Here is a 19,105-nt window from a genome sequence, read left to right as displayed (position 1 = left end):
TATGAGAAACCAAGAAATTACAAAACAAAACCAAAACAATGAAAAAAATAGAAGACAATGTGAAATATCTCATTGGAAAAACAACTGACCTGGAAAATAGATCCAGGAGAGATAATTTAAAAATTATGGGACTACCTGAAGGCCATGATGGAAAAAAAGAGCCTGGACATGATCTTTCATGAGATTATCAAGGAAAACTGCCCTGATATTCTAGAATCAGAGGGAAAAATAAATATTGAAAGAATCCTGAAAAGAGATCCCAAAAGAAAAACTCCTAGGAGTATTGTAGCTAAATTCCAGAGCTCCCAGGTAAAGGAGAAAATATTGCAAACAGCCAGAAAGAAACAATTTGAGTATAGTGGAAATACAATCATGATAACACAAGATGTAGCAGCCTCTACATTAAGGGATAGAAGGGTTTGCAATATGATATTCCAGAAGTCAAAGGAATTAAAACCAAGAATCACCTACCCAGAAAACTGAGTATAATACTTCAGGGGAAAAAATGGTTATTCAACGAAATAGAGGACTTTCAAGCATCCTTGATGAAAAGACCAGAGCTGAATAGAAAATCTGACTTTCAAACACAAGAATCAAGAGAAGCATGAAAAGGTAAGCAGGAAAGAGAAATCATAAGGGACTTACGAAAGTTGAACTGTTTACATTCCTGCATGGAAAGATAATATTTGTAACTCCTGAAACTTTTCTCAGGATTGGGGTAGTTGGAGGGATTATATACCTATATATAGACAGAGGGCACAGGGTGAGTAGAATAGGAAGGAATGATATCTAAAAATTAGAATTAAGGGGTGAGAGAGGAATATATTGGGAGGAGAAAGGGAAAAATGGAAAGGGGCAAATTATCTCTCAGAAAAGACAAAAGAAAAAGCTTTTTCAATGGAAAGGAAAAGGGGGAGGTAAGAGGGAAAAAGTGAAGTTTACTCTCCTCATATTTGGCTTAAGGAGGGAATAACATGCACAGTCAATTTGGTATGAAAATCTGTCTTACACTACAGGAAAGTAGGGGAAAAGTGGAGTGGGGGGATGATAGAAGGGAGTGAAAATGAGAGGAGGAAGTAATTAGAAGTAAACCCTTTTGGGGAGGGACAAGGTCAAAAGACAGAACAGAATAAATGAGGGGTAGGACAGGATGGAGGGAAATAAAGTTAGTCTTTCACAACATGACTTTTATGGAAGTCTTTTCCATAACTACACATGAATAACCTATATTGAATTGCTTGCCTTCTCGATGGGGATGGGTGGAGAGGGAGGAAGGGAGAAAAGTTGGAACTCAAAATTTTAGGAATGAATGTTGAGAATTGTTTTTGCATGCAACTGGGAAATAAGAAATACAGGTAATGGGGTATAGAAATCTATCTTACCTTCCAAGAAAAAAGAGAAGATGGGGATAAGAGAAGGGAGGAGTGTGATAGAAGGGAGGACATACTGAGGGAAGGGGTAATCAGAATGCAGAGTGTCTTGGGGTGGGGGAGGGGAGAGATGGGGAGAAAATTTGGAACTCAAAATATTGTGGAAATGAATGTTGAAAACTAAAAATAAATTTTTTTTAAAAAAAGTGAAGTAAGCAGAAAGAGGAGAATGTTGTACACCATAACAGCAATGTTGTATGATGAACTATGAATGACTTAGGTATTCTCAGCAATACAATGATCCAAGACAATCCCCAGAGAACTAATGATGAAGTATACTATCTGCCTCCAGGGAAAGAACTGATATTGTTTGAATACAGACTGAGTCATGCTATTTTTTCCTTTCATTCTTTTTCTTTCATTCTAATCTTCTTGTACAAAATTACTAATAAGGAAATGTTTTACATGATTGCACATATATAACCTATATCTGATTGCTTACCATCTCTGAGAGGGGAAGGGATAGAATTTGGAACTCAAAACTTAAAAAAAAAAAACCCAAATGTTTAAAAAATTGTTTTAACATTTAACTGGAGAAAAAAGTTTAAAAGCATATTTTATAAAAAATTGAATCGACCTCACAGGATTGTTGTGAGGATCAAATTGGATAATATTTGTAAAAAACAAAATAAAGCAAACCAAAAAAGCACCGTAGCATAATACCTGGCACATAATAGCAACTATTTTAATGCTTATTCCTTTTCTCTATTCCCATACTTAGGGTGCTATAATAGGAAAAGAACAGGATAAATTAGAAGACTTGGTTTCTAACTCTGGATCTGAAAATTAATAGCCATGTGTAACCTTTGGTGAGTCTCTTAATCTCTCTAAGTCTTGGTTTTCTCATCTATAAAATGGGGTAATAAAACTACTACTGATTTCACTGTATTCATTTGAAGAATAAGCTAAAAATTGCTAAATAAGCATGAATTATCATTACTTTAGATGCTCATTGCTAGAGTGTAACATGAATAAATAATGTCATCTGTCTCTCACCAAATTCCTATCCTAGCATTTAAAAGTATAGTATCTAACACATAGTGGGCACTTTATTGTTTTTGAGTAGTGTCTGACTCTTTGTGACCCCATTTGGGGTTCTCTTGGCAAAGATTCTTAGTTTGTCATTTCCTTCTCCAGCTCATTTTACAGATGAGGAAAGTGAGACAGACAGAGTTAAGTGACTCGATCAGAGTAAAAAAGATAGTAAGAATCTGTGACTAGATTTGAACTCAGATCTTCCTGACTCCAGGCCTGCATTCTATCTGGTATGCTACCTAGTTTCCCTAAATTGTCAGGAATGTATAATCTGACTCAGAATGGACTTCTTATACTCAACAAATCATAAAGTTTTGAAACAGTTTTTATTGTTGTTTCCATAGTTGTTATTATATAGCGGGATGTGAGTGTTGATTTAAAAGGATATAGAAGAATGATAGCTACTCTCTCTTAAGTGGCCCCTACTCTTGGAATGTGATCCTCTGCAGTCTTTTCTAATTACTCTCTCCTTCTTCTAACCACACATAACCCGTTCTCTAGTTACAACCCTGGGTCCACTCTTGAAGAAGGATCTTTGGGAGCACATGTGGAAAGGAAACAATAGGGGAAATATTACATGACTGATTTAACAGCCTAGTCTTATCAGATAGCCAAACTGCTATTTTTTTAACTCGGGTTTTAACCTAAGGGAAAAAGACCAACTCCACATGCCTTGATCTTTCTCTGCTTGTGTATAGTTTATCGAATCTAGCAATTAATCATATTCTCTGTTAGCTTCTGTGTTCCTCATTGAAAAGAGAAAGGAAACTGCTTTTCCTCTTTTACAGCTCCCTAGCAACAACTCATGAAACTCTCCAACTAGAACAGTAACAGATGAATCAAATATTTATCTAAGCCAGCAGTGGTATTGATTAAAATAGAAAGTTTTGGAATCAATGTCTGCCTACTCAGACAGAGCAAGGGAGAAGCGGAAATAGAAATTTTACTTTTTGGAACTTATTCTCCACATTGGAAAGCTAGCAATAACCAACAGCTCAGACATCTCCTCAGTGTCTTAGATCATTCCATATGTCCTTGAATGTATAGGCATTATAACTCAGGTGACTCTATCAGCAAGCCCTATCAACTGTGTAACCTCAATGCCTCTTGATCTCTGAACTAACCAAATTGCGTTCAGTATGTTCTCACTCAAATTCTACTTCCCAGACACATGCATTGCCTCTCTGCTTATGTCTGCTTCCTGGAGCATGTCATTGCCTTTCATAATAGTTTCTCCCTCAGATGAGGGGAAACAATGTTGTACCTTTAAGACTCCCTCATCTCATCTATCTAATATGCACCCATATAGCCAGGTACAAGAATCTTTTCTCTGCTCACAGAGAAGTAGTGGGCTTTCTGTGCCCCACTAAGGTGAAAATGAGCTCATTGGAAGCTTGGTGTGAAATGTAATAAGTTAGATCATCTCAAAAGCATATATAGATGAAACTAGAACCAGGAGAACAAATAGATGAAAAATGGGCAGACTTTTCCATATTTCTATGATGATCTATTCTCATCACTAAACATGTCCTTAATGTGTTTTATGTGGATGTAAAATCGCACTTAAGAAAACAAAGTCAAGGAGGAGCTGCTGGAAATCTGTAATGGAGACAACACGATTAAAGTATCAGCTTTCAAGATTTTCTTTCTCAAAAAGAAGATACCAAAGGATTGAAAAAAAATGCCAATGGGTATTATTATATAAAAAATAAGATGCACCAGAGAATATAATAACTACCCTGTTTACTTATTTTCTCATCTCTTTAAAACTTTATCTTTTTGATCCATATGTGTAAACTATCCTTAATGAAAGTACATGAAGAGTATAAGCAATTAGTCACAGACAATTCTCTACAACAGACCACATCTTCACAATCACACAAATGACCCAAAATACAGACAATGGGAGATCTTTCTCTAATTATAATTTGTTGGTTACAAAAAACCATATGACTCAGTAAAATCAAACTAAGCTGCATAGTTTCTCTTCCAACAAGGGGACTCCCATGCATATGTTAATATCATACAAATTTCTATGAAAGATTTCATGACAAAGAAAACTTTGTTCATGAATTCTTGGGTTATCAATATAAATTGAAGCATGAACAAGGAGATGGATGCATAGCAAAAATGTTCACCACAGTTATAGAAGTTATCCTGTTCAGGAAAGAAATGGAAGTAGGAATTTCTGTAGACATCAAGGTCTTCCAGTTGCTACTTTTTGCACATTTACATGATCAGTTGCCTAAGTACTTTTGAAGCAACTAGTCTTGTCCCGGGATACCAAAATGTGGAACATTCTGGTGACACTTGCAGTCTTTAGTTGCAGAAACAATAAAGTTCAACATCTAATTTACAAGAATAATTGTTTGAAATGGCAAGTTACCTGATGATGTAATTCTTCCCCCAGGCAGCTAAGTGGCACAGTAGATATAGCACTAGGTCTAGAGTCAAGAAGACTCATCTTCATGAATTCAGATCTGTTAACAAAGAAATAACCACTTCAAAAACAAAAAGAAAAAATAAAGAAATCATCATTTCCCTTAAGTGTTTAGATGTAAAGAGCCTCTCCAGAGTATGAGCAGGAGTTAGCATAGCAGAGTAGGTAGAACAATGATCTGAGTGCATTTCCCATCTACCACATATGTTGGCTGCTTGAACTTGGATCAATTACTTAACTTCTCTGATCCAGACAACTCTCTATGACTAAAAGTCACAGAGCAGGTCCTGATCTTCTTGGTAGAGGGAATTTCCTCATTTTGGGGAGGGGGGGAACGGAGGAGGGGAGAGAGACAGAGAGATCTAGAGACAAAGAGAGACAAAGAGATAGGCAGGGAGAGAGAAATCTCTGGAGTGTCTTTAGCAGACACTGGAGACTGAGGGATGGGCTCTGTAGCATGTGAATGTTTTAATAAGGAAGGAGCATAAACACACCTAAGGAAGTGGTTGATAAGAAACAGAAAGAGTGCCGAGAGAGAGAGAGAGAGAGAGAGAGAGAAAGAGAGAGAGAAGAAATAGCTGGGACACAGCTGAGAGGATGTAAGTGTCCTAGTTTCTTGAGCCTCTGGTGCCTAAGAAGCAATGCTTTTCAAAATGGGGGTTACAAGCTAAAGTAGGAGGCTACTCTCCTTTTCTTGAGAGTGAGCACCCAGCCTCTGAATAATGGCCCATATTTCCTGTTCTATCCTGTAAATCCTAGGACACTGTGTCTGTGGCATTCATGTGGAAAGAAACAGTACTGTCCAGGAAATGCAATTATCTAATCCTTTTATGCCATTTTTCAGATTACAGTTGGTTAAGTTGATAAGCCAGAATAGAAAGTACAAACTAGAGGACTTGTATACCCTCATAATCACTCCATATCCTAATCAGAGGTTCCCAAAGTGGGTGATACTGCCCCTTGTGGGTGCTGAAATGATCTGGGGATGGGTGGGGGAAGTGTGCAATTGGAGGGGAGACAAGTTGAACAAAAATAAGGGGGTGGTGGAAGCATAAGGAAAGAAGAAAAGATAAGAAAAATTTGAAAAACTGTTCATCCATGTTCCAAATGTTGTGTAACAAAGTAAAAGTTGTAGTGATTATATTATTTTCCAAATAAACACACAAAACCTAAATTATAACTGATCAGTGCTCAAGTCTGCTGACAGGTCTTAACAAGCAAGTATTGGCAGGCAAGTGTGTCATGCATTGTTGGAGAGTCCAGCATGCATCAGCAGGAATATGTGCATATAATGACTTGTTTACAAAATGGTACTATATGGTTACATGATTTAATAATGTGTCATCAAAATTTCAATGCAGAAAAAACTCACAAATTTACAATAAAGTATTAAATTTAGGATGCTTCATTCAAAAAAATATTTTATATATTTTGAAACAATGCACATTTTTCAAAAACAGCATTAAAATGGTTAAAGATTTCTAGAGGGGTGCTGAGTAATATTTTTTGAGAAGGGAATGATAGGCCAAATAAGTTTGGGAACCTCTACCCTAACTTATGGTTGCTGTTGTTCAGTCATGTTCAATTCTTTGTGATACCATTTGGAGTTTTCTTGGCAAAGATAATGGAGTGGTTTGCCATTTCCTTCTCCAACTCATTTTACAGATGAGGAAACTGAGGCAAACAGGGTCAAGTGTCTTACACAGGGTCACACAGCCCAAAAGTATCTGAGGCAGGATATCAACTCAGGAAGATGAGTCTTCCTGACCTCAGGCCTGGCACACTAGCCACTGCTCCACCTAACTGCCCCCTGGTTCATGGTGCTTGATCAATAAGCCAGAGAATAACAGGGCTTGCTGCATTCAGTCCCTGGAGACTGTGAGGATAATTGTGAAGGAAGTGGCTGGTGTGGGCATTGCTTGTTTTCTTACAAATACCCCCCTCAACATTTAAAGAAATAATTTGAAATAGTAACAGGAAAGAGTTTGTGAGAGAGCTACATAAAAATTAAAACTCCATTTATCCTGTGAATTATCGCCACGCTCACTCTGCCGTTCCTCCTCTGACTGTTGGTGACCCAGCAGAAGTGTAGTTGAAGGCCTTACTCAGACTGAATTCTGCTTCCGACCTTTTTCTTAGAGCAACTCCCTACTAGTTTGCCTACCAGTCTTCAGTCTTTCCCCACTCTAGCCTATTCTCCATAATAATGACAAGATTCATTCATCTAAAACTTTCATTCCTCTAGCTTCTTTCAAAGCTCAGCTCAAGTACCACATTCAACAGATGGCTTTTTCCAAACTCCCACTCTCTTGTTAGCGACTTCCCCTCCACCTCCATTTATTTTGTATACACTTTGTATCAACTTATCTGTGTATATGTTGTTTCTCCTCCATAGAGTATAAGCTCCTTGAAAGCAGGCACTATTTTACTTTCTGTTTATTACAGTATCAGGAACACTTTTGTTCAGTCATTTCAGTCATGGACGACTCTTTATGACCTCATTTGGCATTTTTTTGGCAAAGATACTGGAATGATTTGCTGTTTCCTTCTCCAGATCATTTTACAGATGTATAAACTGAGCCAAACAAAGTTAAGTGACTTGCCTAGGGTCATAAAGCTGGTAAGTGTCTGAGGCCAGATTTAAACTCAGGAAGAGGAGTCTTCTGGGCTCCAGATCCAGTGCTCTTCTTACCGTACCATCTAGCACATAGTAGGTGCTTGATAAATGTTTCAGGAATTAATTAATGAAAACACCACCTTTGGCACCAGCCCCACCAGTTTGGCCACCTGTGAGCTTCCATGGTGGCAGTCAGATGTGACTCTAAGATGTGACAGGTCTGAGTCTGTTTGCTCTGCTCTGTGTTTCTGTTTTTTCCCTCTGCTCAGCTCCTCTTCCAGAAAACTCAGTATGCATAGCCAAGGGAAAGGAGCAAACACGGTGGTAGTATTTATTTTAAAGGGATAAAACACTGCATTGTAACGTTTCATTTTTGGAGTCCACCCTCGAGACTTCTGACCAACACCTATTCTTTCACCTGTCATTATCAGAGACTATTTACTGCCTTATGTTGATTTCCTAGCAGGACCAGCCTTACTCAGCATTTTCTCATCAAAACAATTGTTCTGAAGGCTTGGTTTATACTAATGCTAACAAATGTTTATTTCTCATAATGTGCCAGGGCTGATCCTGTGCGTGTTTTTGTTTTTCCTTTCTAATGAGCTCCCCTTCCTGGGAACTTTGTATGTGCAGCTCACAACTAGAACTTAGTACTGTGCAGGCATAAAGCTCTGAATTCTAAGTTTTATTCCTGGAATCCAAACTTGGGCCCTTGGATACAATGTCCTTTCACTACTGCTAGGTAATATTTAATAATGTATTGTTTAATAACTTATAGTGATTAGATTTTGATGAATATTGTAATTCACAGGTTTTAGACTCTCTAAATGCCTCACTCTAAATCCATACTTATCTACACACATTGTAGAAAGCACAACACACAAATAGGTAATACCCTGGATTAAGTAGATATACCTATGTGGTGTGGTAAATAGGGCAAAGTCAGGAAGACTGGAGTTCAAATGTGACCTTAGACACACCAGCTGGGTGACCTTGGTAAGTAAGTCACCTCTGTTTGCCTCATTTTCCTCAACTACAAAACTGGGATAATAATAGGACCTACTTCCAAGGATCGTTGTAATGATCAAATTCTCATAAAGGGTTTAGCACAGTACCTAGCACACAATAGGTACTATATAAATGCTAGCTATTATTGCTAGATGTCAGATCAGATTTGGGGTCACTTTATGCAGGGGGAAGATGTGTCACTGGGAGTGTTCATAGTCTGTATACTCTAGTGTGTGGGTGTATGAGAGAGAGAGAGAGAGAGAAAGAGAGAGAGAGAGAGAGAGAGAGAGAGAGAGAGAGAGAGAGAAAGAGACAGAGGAGTCTTAGTTCTCACTGAGAATGAGGGACAGAAGGCTCTATTAAATATTCTGTCTGTCTAAGAGATTGTTATTAAAAACTTGAATCTGAGTGGACTATTTCCCTCAGAGGGGATAGAACATGAGGCATGTTTGACCTGCTCCGAGCAGTGAAGGATGATTGGAACTCATAAGGTAAAAGGTGTCAAATGAGTTATTAGATTTAAGGGGAGTATGTTCTGTCAGCTAAGATGCTTAGAAAGCAGTTGAGGATAGACAACAGACAATACAGGATCAGAATGGATGCAGATCTTCAGTTTGAGAGGAAACCATCTTATAGAAGTAGCTTGAGGGAAAACCAAGGTTACAAGGGAGCCACTGAAACCTAGTCTCTGGTCCCAGGGTCACAAGGTCTAGTGCAGGTCTAGGGCACCACATGGAAGACACAATTAAAAGTAGAACCATTTACCTCCATGTAACTAGGGGGATTTTAGTTGAAGCAGATTAACCAAGATAACCAAGGAGAAAGGACAGGGTGAATGAGATTTTTCCCAACCAGACCACCAACCTTGGTTTGAACCATGGTTCTTCTATTTACTACCTGTGTGGCCTCAGGGAAGTGTCTGCCTCTTTTGGGACCACAGCTTCCTCATCTGTAAAATAAGGGAAATGGTTGGACTAAACAAGCTCCATTCTAAATGTTAGGACTAAAAAAAAAAAAAAAACAGGAACAAAAGAGGCACCAGTTGAACTCCAAGGAGGGAGAGAGGTCATAAAAGAAAAATCTTTCTAGACTGAGAGACAGAAGGACAAGTGAGAATGAGGAGACCTCTCTAGCTCCATGGTTAGTGTTAGAGAGGGGCAAGTCTTGAAGCCTATGTAGAGAATTTGACCTGGGAGGACTGTAGCAAGGAGGTCCTTGGTTTCCATGTCCAGACATGATGGTTGGAGGGGTTAGTTCTGGAAAATTGGGACATTGGTAACTTTACCCCAAACCAAATACACCAAATAAGAACCAAAATAGGTAGAATATGAGAAAAAGACTTGGTAGAAGAACAGTAGTTAGGAAGAAAGAGGGAGCTAAATAGAATTGAGCTTAGTTTATCAATCAACAAGAATTTCTTAAATGCTTGCTATATACCACAGGTTATGCAAATACAAAGATAAAAGTGACCCTGGCCTCAAATTTGAATGGAAGTCACTAGCAGCTGGAGGGTACCAGGAACAACATGGAGAAAGGGCCATTTGAGCTGAATCTCAAAAGAAACTAGGGATTTTGAGAGATGGAAAAGAGAAGAAAGTGAATTCCAGGCACAGGGCTCATCCACAGTGCAAACATTTGGGGGCAAGAGATGGAGGAACAGTGAGAAGGCTAGTTTTCCCAAACTACAACATGGGTAGAAAAGAGAAATGCTCAATAATTCAGGGAAAGTAAAAGGGATGACATGAAGAGCGTTAAAAGCCAAACACAGGACTTTATATTTGATCCTAAGTGTAACAGAGAATTACTGGAGTTTATTCAGTGCGTGACATTGTCAGGTTTGTGTTTTAAGAAAAGTATTTCGGTAGCTTGTAAAGAAAGGAGTATAGAAAAGAGAAACATGAGACACAGAGAGAGATTGGGGGACTATTGTAATAGCCAGGAAAGGGATGACTGAGCCTGAACTATCTTAGGGGGAAGGGGAAAGACACAGTGGTATTTTGGTAAATGTTTAACTCCTAGCTCTCTTGGGTTAAAAAAAAAGTGGGGGGGGGGAACATATAAGATATTTTTATATTAATCATTATTAACATTTTTCCATCATTTCCTGAGTCTAGACAATCAACAAAACAATAAACCAAGCCTTGATTTGTAGAATTTGCTGCAATCTGAGGTACAAATGCTCACACTAAAAATTTAACTAGCTCTTTTTGAACTGATTCCAGAACATCCTAGGGTGTGATAAAGAAATAAGGTCAAGAGAATGTATCTTGGGAGTTATTGTGATACATACTCCCTGCTCCCTTCAGTCTCAAGGTTAAGACTTATAACGCTATAAAAGCAGTGTTTTGGGTTAGTTTTGTTTTGTTTTTTGAGTATTGCTTACAGGCATCCATTGTTTGTCAATACTAGTATCAACTTTAAAAAAAGTTGGCTAAGATCTGTTTCCTCACTGCGTCATAAGCACTAAGGATGGAATATGGTATTACATGGACATAAGGGCAAAGGTTATAATCAGAACCGATGCAACAGTATAATTTAAATGCCTTACTCCTTCATGAATGAGGTATATTTACGGACAACATTCATTCACAATTAATGTAATATTGTTGGTCTTTGATGTCTGTATCTTTCCATCTTTCTGTTCTTAAATAGTTTCATAGAAAAATAAGCTTTAGTTCTCCCTTCATCTGTATTACAGCCTTCTAATTTTACCAGCTTCTATTTTCTAATGAAACTCCTTTGGTTTGCAATTTGTCCTATCACATTAACAAAGCAAATAAAAGCATTTACATTAAATGACTGTAATACTCAACTTAATCTTCTGTATTAGATAAAACATTTCTTATTTTCTCAAGGAAATAAATATTTCATCATGCCATAGGAATACTAGGGAATGTCAATATATTATTGTTATTCTCTCATCCTTTAAAATATGATTCAATGTTTGTGATATTGTAAAGAGCAGAGCCAAAGGCAGTTCATTTTAGAATCGTCCCTCATTCAGTGTATGTCTATTGCCCAAGTACTGTCTGAGATACTGATGAGAATAGGAAGATAATGAACACATCCTGAATGCCAAGGTGATCTTATCATAGAGGCAATGGGGGGCTCACACCATGGGAGCAGAGGATTGCCATGTTCAGACCTTTGCCTTAAGAAGACAATTTGGAGTGTTGTGTGGAACATGGATTAAACTGGGGAAAGTCAAAGAAGGGAGACCAATTAGGACATTGTGACATGGTCAGGCAAGAGGCAAGGAAGACCTTGACTAAGGTGATGGATGTTTGAATGCAGATGAGGGGCTGGACATGAGAGATGGTATGGCGCTAGTATCTACAAATCTTGGCAACTGATTGCAGATATCTTGAAGAAGAAGGAAGAGTCAAGAATGACTCAGAGGTTCCAAATCTGAGTGACTGGATGGATGGCAGCGACCTCAACAAAAATAGGGATATTTGGAAATGAAGTTGACTTAGATGCATAGATGATCTGATTCTGTTTGGGCATGTCAGATTTGAGATAGAGATGACCAGTATGACATGTTCAACAGTCAGCTGATAAAGTAGAACTGGAGCTTAGGAAAGAGACTAGGGTTAGGACATATATGAGAGCTGCCTGTACAAAGATAATCATTGAACTCAGAAGAGTGGAGGTCACTAAGGGAAAGAGTGTAGAGAGAAGAGGAGAGGCCCCAGTATATTCTTGGACATTTCATAGATCAAGGAATCTTAAGTGATTTTAATATATGCATGGGAGAGATACCTTGTCAAATCTTTTCTTTAAAAAAAAAAAGTACAGGGGCAGTAGTGGTGCAGAGGATAGAGCATTGAGTTGGGAGTACCCAAGTTCAAATCTGGCCTCAGATATATGATACTAGCTGTGTGACCCTGGGCAAGTCACTTAACTTCAATTGCCTTGCAAAAAAACAAAAATAACAAAAAGCAAGTACAGCAAGACATTGTATGTTCTATACTTCTCAACCAGTTATGAAGATATGTTCTGGTTTACAACTCCATAGATTCCAAGGTGGGACAGCACACTGCCTCAAGGAGGCCCACATTCTATGCCTACCTATTTATAAATCAGATGTGAGGAACCTGAGGCCTCGAGGTCACATGTGGCCTTCTAGATCCTTGGATACAGCCTTTTGACTGAGTCCAAATTTTACAGAACAAATCCTTTCATTAAGGAGATTTATTCTGTGAAGTTTGGATTCAGTCAAAGGGCCACACTTGAGGACCTAGAGGGCCACATGTGGCCTCAAGTTCTCAGGTTCCCTGATTCTAAACTCATCCCTAATCATAGTGTGGTGGTGGCCTAGGACAGAAAAACCTGGGTGCAATTTCATTAAGACTGTCTGCCATTCAGAGGACCAGCCTAGCTAAGCAGAGAAAGGTTAGTTATCTGACTGATCACCTGATGGTGCACTCTAACCATGGCAATCCACAAAACAAAGAAATATACAAGTAGCCTACTATCTTAAATTGATAATATTACTAACTGGTTTTTCTTTACTACTTTCCAGTTTGCAAAGCACATTACAAACATTATCTCATTTTATCCTTGCAACAACCCTGGGAGGTTATTACCCTCATTTCACAGATGAAGAGACTGAGACAGACAGAGATTAAGTAATATAACAGCAGGTAGCATTTCTTTTTTTTTTTTTTCTCTTTTTTTTTTTTATTTTGTAATGTTTAACAATCACTGCCATACAATTGTGATTTTATCCCCCCCACCTACCCCTCACTCCCCCCCTCCCTCCCCACGACTGCATACAATTCTGTATAGATTCTACATATACTTTCCTATTGAGTATATTTTCACTATAGTCATGCTATGTAGTCAGACTAAGATAAATGAAAGAAATCGTATAACAAATCAGAACATGATACACAAACACATACACATACACAAACATGATCTGCTACAATATGTGAGTGACTTCCATATTTCTCTCTCTGAGTGTGGCAGGCATTTTGCCTTGAGATCCTCCATTGGGATTTTTTTTTTTTTTTTTTGGTAAGAAGTTCTTGTGTTATTACAAAAATCTAAGTCTACCAGAAAAACTCTCACACACTGTGGTTGTTGCTATGCATAAAGTTCTCCTGGTTCTGCTCCTTTCACTCAGCATCAGGTCATATAAGTCCTTCCAGGCCTCTCTGAAGTCTTCTTGTTCATCATTTCTTATGGCACAATAGTACTCCATTACATTCATATACCATAATTTATTCAGCCATTCCCCAATTGATGGACATCCCCTTGACTTCCAGTTTTTGGCAACTACATAGAGTGCTGCTATAAATATTTTTGTACATGTGGGACCCTTTCCCATTTTTATGATCTCTTGGGGATATAGTCCTAGTAGCGATATTGCTGGGTCAAAGGGTATGCACATTTTTGTAGCCCTTTGGGCATAGTTCCAAATTGCTCTCCAGAATGGTTGGATGCGCTCGCAGCTCCACCAACAATGAATTAGTGTTCCAACTTTCCCACATCCTCTCCAGCATTTATCATTTTCTTGTTCTGTCATGTTTGCCAAAGCAGGTAGCATTTCTACAGAGCTTTAAGGACTAACGAGCACTTTACCTATATTATCTCATTAGATCCTCACAACAATCCTGGGGGATAGACACCATTTTTTCCCCATTTTACAGATGAGGACACACAGGCAGACAGAGGTTCAGTGAGATGCCCATAGTAGCACAACTAAGTGTCTGAGGCCAGATTGTGCACAGGTCTTCCTGACTCTAGCATTCTATCCATCTAACTGCTTCTTCTTATGCAGTAATGGTGGCAGATGGTGAAAAACTGAGCAGAGGGGGCCAAAAAGAATACAATACTTAGACCATCCATAAACATTTGCTTAGCTTGTAGTACTCTAAAAAGTGAGATCCTTGTCCAATGGCCAAAGAGCATACAAACTTCTGAGGAATTGAATTCTATCAATTGCAACATTCTCACTACAAATGAAACCAGAAGACTAAAGGGATTCACAGATAATAAAAAATTTGGTTTTATTTTGTGACCAGAGGCAATAAGGAACATCACTTCACAGGACATTTGGCCATCTTGAGATAATTGCTTGCAGAAAGACCACCATGAAAATAAATGAAAGTATCTGTCGTTAAGAGTAACGTAGAGAAATTCTACAAGACATTTGATAAAACTCTCCAAATTAAATCAAGATATATTTTCATATTTGGTGACTTCATTGCAAAGGAGGACACAGGTGAAGATGGATATGTTGCAAAGTATACTTCAGAGGTAACATAAAGGCTTGTAGGTTACATAGACATGCTATGACTACACATTATGAAATTTTATTTCAAGGAAAGAATAAGGACATATTGAACATGTTGGGTCCTGCACAAGACATATAAGAGTAATCATATTTTGATAGGAAATGACATTAAGGATGATGGTGTCATTCTTGAATCAACTGTCTGTGTACAACTAGATCATTGACTTATTAGAACAGAGATGAATACTCAAATGCTCCAAAAGATCTATGATCTCATTGATTCTGGAGCTAACTCCAATGATACAGATTATAACCCATCCATGCCTTTTTCTCCCTTTGTGATGCTTGTCCAAGTCCTCATAAGAGTTCAGCTAGGTGTCGAAGTGGATGGAACACTAAGCTGGGAGTCAGGATGTCCTGAGTTCAAATCCAACCTCAGATACTTACTAGCTATGTAAACTGTGCAATTTTAACAACCTCTGTCTGCTGTCTATTGAGTTTCCTCAACTATAAAATGGGAATAATAATAATAATAGTACCTACTTCCTAAAGTTGTTATGAGGATCAAATGAGATAATATGTATAAAGTGATTAGCACAGACCCTGGCATATAATAATGCTTACTAATTATTATTTCCCTCCTTCCTAAAGAAACTCAAATAATATAAACCAGGTGTCATGACAAAGAGACTAAAACATTTAGAAACTGATTCTACCAGCAAATATTTGATTAATCTTGCAAACCAGATAGGTATGGCAGCTGAGGGCTTCACATTTAGAATACAAGCTAAATTGTAAAATCTTATGGAAGAAGGTAGTGAAAGCTCATGAGAAGATTCTCATTAAACAGAGAAAAATAGTAGAGGGGAAAACATATTTAAAGAAAGTTTGGTGAGAGACCTAAGCAACATCAAGGATATTTAAGGACAATAAATGATGTAAAATGCAAAAAAAAAATCTAAAAAAATTTTATAACAAAATCTTTTTAACATCAAATATGGTGGAATCATTAAGACTCTAATATCAAAGTCCCAGACATGCTACTTGAAGAAATGCACTGAAGAAAGAAAAGACTTAAAAAATAGCTACACTAGAGCAAGTATGTACAGAAATGGTCCATGTGGAGATGACACAAATTTAGAAGAACAAATAGGTTGATTCCTATAAAAAGGAGATAATACCAAAGTTATAGAAATAACTTGGGCTTTAATATTTCATTTAAAAAAGGTGATAAAGAATATTGATAATGATTATCCATATGCTTACTTTTTATTCTCTACAAAATTTTATTAAGTTGCACAGACCTCAATGGTATACTTGATGAAAGTATAAGGGAATAAACAAGACTTCACAAATGATATTCTACATAGATAATAGCTTTTCAATTATATAATTTGCTGTCAAGTGTCTGAAAATTCAACATTCTACTATATTTATTATTTTACTGACTATTACAAAGAAACTTGATTTAGTACAACAAAGTACTACCTTAATGGCTCTCCTTCAGTAAGGTGTCTTCAATCCATATGTCAAAATCATACACTCTTTCCTTCTTTTCCCTTCTGCTCCAGGACTGATTGATCATCCTTTCCTCAACAAAGATGGTAGCAGCTAGAGGCTGAGGTGGAATACTAAGATTTCTTGGATCAAGACTGTAGCAAAGAGATATTGCCCTTATATTTGTTGCCACATGGTCCCAGGAAATACATGACCAAGTGCTGAGATTCCCTAAACCTTAGTCCCCTAAATAAGAAAGGAGGTATTTGGCAGTGTGGAATTCCTATCACATTCTATCTGTCTTTTCTTACAAAGGTTTGGGTCTCAAACTGCTTAAGAAAGGGAAATTTCTTGATATGTTTGTCTTTTAATCACTCCAAGTTTGAGAATTTGGGATCCAATTTTCTAGAGAAAGAAAAGGGTTTTCCTGACTAGTGCCAGGGGAGAAGCAAAGCAATCAGATTGAGAAGAAAGAGAAGGGAGGAAGGAAGGAAGGAAGGAAACAAGGAAGGAAGGAAGGGTTAAGAAGGTAAGGATAAAAGGAGGGAGGGAGGAAGGAATGGAGGGACGATAGGAAGGAGGAAGGAGGGAGGGAGAGAAAAAGGGAGGGACACAGTATGAGACAACAAAAAACCTTGACTTTGCTCTCTATCATGAATTATTTGACACAGGTTTGATGAGGAGTGGGGTACCTCCCTAGCAACCCCAAGTTTGTTTTCCATCCCAGGGAGTATTCAAGCCCTTGATGTAACATGTGAAGACTGAAAACCTTAAATATTATATAAACGTAAGTTAGTAGCAGCAGCAGCACAAGTCTGGAGGCCTGTACGGGTCCTAATTTGATGGAAGGAATCATCAAAATATTGGAATGTGGCCCCTCTAGTAACCCTAAGTTTGATTTTCTTCCCAGGGGAGGCCTTATCATAAAGCTCGAGGTGTAAGTGCATCTGTGAGATGAAAGTGGGACTCACCAAAGTCCCACAAAGTGGGATCCTCTCACTAATATGTGAGGTAGTCTGTAGCATCCTCAAGTCCATTTCCCTTTGAAGGGCAGTCCAAACTACAAGGTAGTGCTGTAAATCTCAAGAACTTATTGGGACTCGGATGGGGGGGGGGGGGCAGGGCGGGGGGATTGGATGTGTGTGGGGAGGTGGGGACTGCTCCCAAGGTTGAACCTAATCTGTTTAAACCCATAGATGGCAACAAACTACCTAGATTTGGAATCAAGCCCTGTAGCTTACTGGAAGTCAAAGACTGCAGAAGTAGAAATTTTAAGTGAAAACAGGAGAGAAGTAACACAAAAATAAAGTCATATTTTTAAAATCATCACTAAATTTTGAACTGCCCAAGAGAAACACAAGACTCCTCTCAGTGACCCTTCTCACAAAACAGGAGCCCGGAAGTTTTGCCTGAGGAGTAGTGGCACTGACTTCCCCTGGTATAGACACTCCTCCTTGCTTCTTACCACCCAATGTGCACAACTCACCAAGTCAAGGTCAGATGAGGAAACTTAGCAAATGGTTTATATTTGGCCTTGCTGCCTGACCACTAATTGGCAAAAACTCTAAGAAAATACTGTGTAAAAGATAAATGATGGGCTGAAGGGAGATTTTTGAGCAGCGGCCCAGGCTCTTGCAAAAAAAACAAGCATAAAATTTATAGAATACAGTTTTGGAATGAATTGAAAGTGCTGGAGAATCACAAAATTACATTTTATTTAACTGAAAGATTCATTTTGATCCTTTACTTTAACTTCTGGTTGCAGGTGGGGGTTTTTTTTCCCTATTTTATTGAATGATTTTGCCCAGTACTTTTCAGTGTTGTGTTGTATAGAATGAAATGTAGGAAATAGGGTGTTGTAGTAAAGAGTTCTGGGCTTGAATATTAGCTCTCCTGCTTCCTCTTTGTATAACAGGAAGAAAATCTTTTTGGGTCTTAGTTACTTTGTCCTCAGATGAGAGGATGGGACCAGATAAGGCTGGGTTTGGAGTCAGAAGTCTAATCCTGGCTCCCTTATGTAACTCAATAATTCCACTTCTCTGGACCTCTGTTTCCTGAGCTGTATAATGAGGGGATTGGGTTAAACAAGCTATAGGCTCCCTTCTGGGTCTCAATAAATGATTTTTTGGAAAGGAAAGAAATAAGGGATGAAAGAAAAAGGAAAGGGAGGAGGAAGAAAGAAGGAAAGAGAGAAAAAAGAAAGAAGGAAATGAAGAGAAAGGAAGGAAAGAAGGGAAGGTGTACAGGGAGGAAAGGAAAGAAGAAATGAGAGAAAGGAAGGAGGAGAAAATGAGATGGAAAGGAAGGAAAGAGAAAATAAGGGAGAAAAGAAAGGGAAGGAGAGATTTTGGGAGGAGAGAATGAAGGAAGAAAAAGAGGGAGGAAGGAAAGGAAGAAAAGGAAGAAAAAGGAGGAAGGGAGGGAAGGAAGGAAAGAGGAAATAAAGGAGAAAAGGAGAGGATGGAGAGATTTTGGGAGGAGAGAATGAAGGAAAAAAGAAAAAGGAAGGAAGGAAGGAAGAAGGAAGGAAGGAAGGAAAGAAATTGGAAAGGTTAAGTACTCTGGTGTGGTGCAAACCGCCCCGCATTTGGAATCAAGTCCTTGGTTCGTCCGCATCGGTTACCCCCTGTGACCTTGGCCAAGTTGCTTAACCTTTCAAGGCCTCAGCACCCTCCATAAAATGAAGAGATGGCATGAGCGATGTCTACGGTCCCTTCCATCTCTGACCTGTTCGATGCTCTGCAGATGCTGGCACAGTACGAGTGTAGATTGTCGGGGAAAGAGGCCCCGGGTCAGGCCGTTCATCGCGCCCGGCTCTCGGGGCTCTGCGCTGG

The 19,105-nt window shown here is 38.5% G+C and overlaps 1 protein-coding gene across 2 annotated transcripts in view; it reads right to left on the bottom strand.

Annotated features, from left to right (window-relative positions):
• SYTL2 (synaptotagmin like 2) overlaps window positions 1–19,082 on the bottom strand; it is a 194,655-nt gene extending 175,573 nt beyond the window's left edge. For both annotated transcript variants that reach the window (XM_072610652.1, XM_072610653.1), the window contains exons 1-2: window positions 18,999–19,082; window positions 4,852–4,945 (exon numbers count right to left, since the gene is read on the bottom strand). The gene's annotated coding sequence lies outside the window, so the exon portion shown is untranslated. The remainder of the gene's footprint in view (window positions 1–4,851; window positions 4,946–18,998) is intronic.
• Window positions 19,083–19,105: the final 23 nt, after the last annotated feature.

The sequence above is a fragment of the Notamacropus eugenii genome, chromosome 5 (assembly GCF_028372415.1).
Source record: "Notamacropus eugenii isolate mMacEug1 chromosome 5, mMacEug1.pri_v2, whole genome shotgun sequence".
Taxonomy (NCBI): domain Eukaryota; kingdom Metazoa; phylum Chordata; class Mammalia; order Diprotodontia; family Macropodidae; genus Notamacropus; species Notamacropus eugenii.
Note: the sequence above shows the minus strand (reverse complement) of the source record. Positions and strands in the feature narration are given on the sequence as shown.